This window comes from Strix uralensis, chromosome 13 (genome assembly GCF_047716275.1).
Source record: "Strix uralensis isolate ZFMK-TIS-50842 chromosome 13, bStrUra1, whole genome shotgun sequence".
In the NCBI taxonomy this organism is placed as follows: Eukaryota; Metazoa; Chordata; class Aves; order Strigiformes; family Strigidae; genus Strix; species Strix uralensis.
Window position 1 is genome coordinate 22,384,005 of NC_133984.1, and position 5,971 is coordinate 22,389,975.

At 38.1% G+C, this 5,971-nt stretch overlaps 1 long non-coding RNA gene across 1 annotated transcript; it reads right to left on the minus strand.

Annotated features, from left to right (window-relative positions):
• Positions 1 to 1,934: 1,934 nt before the first annotated feature.
• LOC141949140 (uncharacterized) lies at positions 1,935 to 3,922 on the minus strand. Its single transcript, XR_012630667.1, has 3 exons — positions 3,709 to 3,922; positions 2,272 to 2,315; positions 1,935 to 2,024 (listed from the first exon to the last, which is right to left on the minus strand). It is a non-coding gene; the product is annotated as an uncharacterized LOC141949140 (long non-coding RNA).
• Between the last annotated feature and the right edge of the window lie 2,049 nt (positions 3,923 to 5,971).

Here is a 5,971-nt window from a genome sequence, read left to right on the forward strand (position 1 = left end):
CCATGAGGACCAGGACTTGTGAACGTGAGGCTGTTCCTATCTGTCTATAGAAGGCCTCATCCACTCCGTCTTCCTGGTCGGGTGGCCTGTAACAGACTCTCACTATAACATCACCTGTCCCTGCCCTCCCTACTACTATGAAAGTAGTAGAAAGTATCTAGGCTCCTGCTTCTTCTCACAAACATACAGCTCTTCATGTTCCTAGAGCTCATTCCATCAGAAGTGATTCATAGTACTCTGCAGACTCACTCTGATACCTAACTGCGTAATACAAATGAAAGTGCGCTTGGATGATATTGATATTCACAGCCATGGATGCTTGCTGCAGAAAGCCTGTTGGAAATGGACAGTTCATGCTAATGAGCTCTTCTCTGCTGTCCCTTAAGGAAACTTTAAGTCTGATTTAAGTGTGCTGTACATTTCAGAGGTAGAACAGATAGCACCTGTCCTAACCTCAAGTGCTCAGCTACCTTTGGCCATCAGTTTTCTAATTCATGTTAGTTAGCACTTAATGACAATGACAGTGATGTTTTAAGTATTGATTCACATACAAACACAGTATCTAATTTTCTGTGGTACCCAGGATGCCTCAGATAACAGGTGATATAATTTAGTACTCTATCAAATTGATGAGAATGTTGCTGCTTTCATAGATATGTAGTAGAGTACAATTGATCAGGTATCCTTATTAGATTCTGCTAAGAAGGTTGAAAAGCCTGAAGATAATGTCACTGTAATGCTTGCCTTGCATTGGCAAAGTACACATGGAAATTTCGTAGCCTTGCTGATTTTTAATTATTACGAGCAAAATTCATCCATCTCCAGGGAAACTAACAAATTTATCAGCCAGTCAAGTTAAAAAAGGACCTAAAGAGGGCTGATCAATAATGTTGAATTTCACCCCGGGTTTCTGTGATTTCATGGACATCTGTAGCAGTCAAATAAGCTATATAAATGTCAAATTGCTAGTTTTTAGTATATATTTTAGCATATATATGTTTAAGCAAGGGCAGACAACGCTGAATCCAGCAAAAAAGTACTTTTAAAATAAGGACAGTTTATTAAGCAAAACTTAAGCACTCTGATTGTTAAATATGTTTTTTACATCTCCATCCCTTTTATACAATCTACTTCATGTATTAACTACATGTTAACTGTACTTTTCTTACCCTTTCCTTTTGTTTCCTTTTTCCTACCCACCCATCCTCTCAGGTAGCAGTAAAGATAAGGTATACTTTTTACTCTGTGGAAGTAATGTGCATGTACTGATTGTACTGTAATATTACAGTAATCCAAGCTCACAGTCTTTGCTTCACATTCTCCCACTTTCCTGTTGTGTCTGTATGCCTGTGAGTGACAATTAGTGACACACACTTGCAAGGACTATGATAAAAAGTGGTTGGCTCTACCCCATTTTTGTCTTCAGCCAGTTCATACAGAATTTTCTAAGAGAGTAAGGGTAAGGTGACCTCCCATTGCCCTGAAGGCAGGTTATATTCACGTAATAACAAGGAGAAGAAGAAATGTTGCAGGAAAATCAGGAAAGTATATGGACGGAAGGCTAGCAAAAAAAAAAAAAAAAAAGAAATAACAAAGGAAAGCTTCTGAAAAGGCTGATTCCTCCTCCCAGACTGGGAACTGTAGGAACAATAGGAGCTGTTTCCTCTCTCCCATGAATTAGAAGAATGAAGGCTTGCTTCTATTTCTAAGGTCCTCCACAAATAAAATTTTATATCTTGTCTTAATAAGACTTTGAAAATTATTACTTAGGTTTATATGCAATAGAACCAACATTAAACACACAAGGATATAAAACAAGACAGCAGATAGCGCAGGTAAAACTACTTATTTATGAAAACTCTGGTAAATAAATGTGGATATTTTGGAAAACTTACCTTTTAAGCATCAGCTTTATCACTACTATGACTATTAATTTTCTCTCTGAAAGCAGGTAGGGGTGCTAGGCACTTCACACTAGACATTGGATGAATATATACCAAAGAATGTTAGTTTCAGACTTTATCCTGTAAGATGAGAGAAAATTGGTAAGTACAATGCAGAAAGCAGAAAAACACACTAAGGCTAAAAATGATATCCCAAAAATATTCTCAAAGGAAAATTAAGTTTTCAAAACCTATTTTTTTTTTAAATGAAAAATACATTTTTATTAGAAAATAATTGAATTTTAAATTGGGCAAAAATAAAAAGGGGTCAGAAGCAGGCTTAGCTACAACTTCAAGAAAGCATCACCTGGAAGTAAACAAAACCTACCTTACTTTTGTCAATCTTTTGATAGCTTTGCCACAGTGATGTTCCTAAAGGATGGATCAGAAAAAACTTCTGTGGTATTTATAAGGTTTTATGGGTCATTTCCCTGCTTATGAGGCAACTCATGCAATTGTAGCTGTAGGAAAATTGACCAACTTACATCATTGACCAAACAGTGCTGCAAAACTAATTGATTTTAAGTAAATGAGTTAGCTCAGAGAATCACAGGATGGCCTGATGTGAGAAGGCTCTTCTGGAGACCATCCAGTCCAAGCCCTGCTCAGAGCAGGAGCAGCTAGGACAGACTGCCCAGGGACATGCCCCACTGGATTTTGAATGTCTCCAAGAATGGAGACTCCACAGCCTCTCTGGGCATCCTCTTCCAGTGTGTGAGCATCCTCACAGTGAGAAAGTGTTTTCTTAAGTTTAAATGGAATTTCCTGTATTTCAGTTTTTGCCCATTGCCTCTTGTCCCCTCACTGGGCAACAATGAAAAGAGTCTGAGTCTAGCTCCATCTTCTTTTCTCCCTCCATCAGATATTTATACACGTGGAGAAGATGCCCGTGAGCCTCCTCTTCTCCACGCTGAACAGTCCCACCTCTCTCAGACTCTCCATCTATGACAGATACTTCAATCCCTTAATCATTTTAATGGTTCTGTGCTACTCTGTGGCATTCACTGTTCAATTCAAAAGCAATCCATTTTCTCTATCATGTTTTTATTGTTCAGTTATTCCCAAGGGTGAACTAAGGCTGTCCCTATTGGCACTTTCTATCCTCACTGCCATCATCTGCTGTTTTGCCTCTTTTTAATCACGCATTCCCAATTGCACAGTTTTGATTGCATCAGGCTCCCCAGTTTCAGGGTCACTGATGAGCAAGGCTGCAAACTGCTTCAGCTGCCTAAAAAAAATAATGCAGGAAGAACATTTCCCTCCCTTTATTTTAATAGTAATCAAAGTTAGACTGCTCCTTTGTAATATTTTGGGGAGATTAAATGTGACTGAGCTGCTATCTTAGAGTGATTGCTCATGGTGTGTTTGATCACATGAAGATGTCGTCTTTTACTTTTCTTAAGGAGACAGTCTCAGAACACGAATCCCATGGAGCATAATGGTGGACTGCACAGCCTGAAAAATATGCAACCAATTAGGCTAAAATATTGAAGGGAATGAATTAATTAACAAGTCTCTTGAGATTTAATGTCCATACCGACCTGTAGCCTTCTTTCAGAATAAATACTTTGATGAGCTGGTTGTGCCTGTTCTTTTTTTTTTTTTTAATATCTTTCTATTTAATCCTCGAAATTCAATTGCTTTCTCCTGGGTTTGCAGGAGTTCTGTTACCCTGTGAATTATACAATCCACTGGGAACTTCCTTTACTTATACTTTTGCATATGGGTAGCTTGAGGGAAGATGTCTTCCTTTCTAAGTCATTACCTTAAGTTTTGAGATCATTCAGCTGCGTGTAGCTTTTGGTCTCTCCCTCAGAGTATTACTACTCTCTATCCGTCTTCAACTGTCTTCTGATCTTCATTTGAGCAGGGAAGGCTACTCCAGAAATGTCTTTGCTTCCATAGATTTGGGGAGTAGACTAGTAGTGACTCGGTAGTGTTGGGTAAATGAGGAAAACCATGTCTTTGCCTTGTATCACTGCAAAATATGTTACTGTGTGCAGTATAATATCACAACAACAGTTCTAGTCACAAATTAGAAATCCACTGTGAGGAATATACTTCAGCTGGAGAACAAAACCTACTTCATACCCCAGCAGAGCTTACGATACCAATATAAGGAAAGAAATTACAGATAGATATAGATTGAAGGGAGCACAGGAGTCATCTGTGACTTATTATGATGAATTGCAGTTCTTACCTCAAAGACACTGTTGAAGTAATTTGCCCAGCTCTTCATCTTTCAAAGGTAAACTGGGCAAAGTGCTGAGACACACAGTTGAAAGGCTTGGGTGTTTGAATATGTTTTTAGTAACGGAAATTTTATCTTTCAGTTTCTGATTTCTGTTTCCCCAAGGAAGAGCTTCTGGTGCATGTTGCTTTAACTTGCTTGATAAAAGAGCACACATTTGCACTCTTGTGCATATTGGTGCGTGTATGCACACAAAATGGGCATATGCACACATTAGATTGTGTACTTTGATATATGAATTTTAATTCCTAATAACACTTATCTAATCTCAGAGGAAATGAATACATATACTTTATTGTTAAACAATTCACTTTACTGCAAGAAATAGGGTTAAACTACCGAAGAAAGAAGAACTAGATCTTGTGTTTTCTTCTATCTCCCCAAACTATACCCAAGTTTCTTCCATGAAATGTCTCTGATGTGCTGAAGCAGTAGATTACCTGAAAATGACTCAGTAACTAAAATTCTGTCTCATCAGACAGAATACAGAAAGATGAAATGAAATGAACTGCAGGTTGCAAAACAGAAGCAAGAAAAATTAAAAAAATATATATATAAAAAGAAATTATATGCAAATTATACGTAAATTCTCTGACACATTAGACCTTTCTATCACCAGTCACTGTTCTGCTTTCTTGCAGATTAGGAAAAATACATGCCCATGCAATAAAGGTCAGACTTTTCCAATCAAATGTAAACATTAATTTTAAAAATGTGTATTTTCTGGTTGGCTCTTTACCCTGTTCTATGCAGGAAATATGCTTTTGTCTGTCTTGCTTCTATTTCTTTTTTTCTTTTGCCTCAGAGACAAATGAGAATGGCATCTGCGTTGTTGCTGAGATATGAAAGTCAACACAACGTGATACAAAATGGCGATGGTAATGAAAGAACAGGTGACATTTCAGTCTAACATTTTAGTGACATTTATAAGTATTTTAGCTTAAAAATGTGTTGAATAAAAATTTTTCAGACTTGGGCCCAAGTCTGAGCTTATTTATACTGCATTTAACCAATCATAACTTACCTTAGTTTCTAGAGTAAGTGACCAGAGCTGAGTTCCTAGAAAATGTTTCTCAGACTATGGCTTACAGCCCTGTAGTGGCCATAAATGAGTCACAAAAATCACACTAGTTTAGACTTGCTGGGCACAACTCTGTCTTCCTAAAACTGTCCTCTGTAATTTTAACTGGTTCTCATCCCTCCGCCCTAGATGAGCAGAGTTGCTGCCAGGAATAAAAGGTGCAAGTGTTGCAGGAGTTCTTAGAGCAGGAAAGAGGGAGAGGAAAGGAGAGTTATGAGAAGAGGCTGGAGCCCATAAATGGGTCATGCTCACAGCAGTTCAAGAAATACTGTTGTAAAGAAAAGAAGATGCTTTATCTTCTGCTGCATTGGTGCAAACATTAATGAAAAGACTCCCAGTTACAGCATCTGTACTTCAAGAAAGCAGAATAACACTAGGACCTAAGATCAGAAATGATACAGGACAACATCTTGCCTCACCCTCCGTTCACCCAGCCATTGCAGCGCACCAGCTGTCATGGAACAAACCTGGCAGACCTACTTTAGCTCTAGAGAAATACTGCCCAATGTCATACTTTGGAAGTAGGTGCGAAAACTAAGTAAAGTTTTGTTACGAGAATAGAATCTATGTGTGACTGCATGCAGATAAAGGCTAGATCCTGCAACTGAAACAAATCCATAGGCACTGAAGAATGACATCTCACCTGAAAGTACAGGAGGCAGAAATTGAGTGTTAATGCTTACTTCTCACAGATCT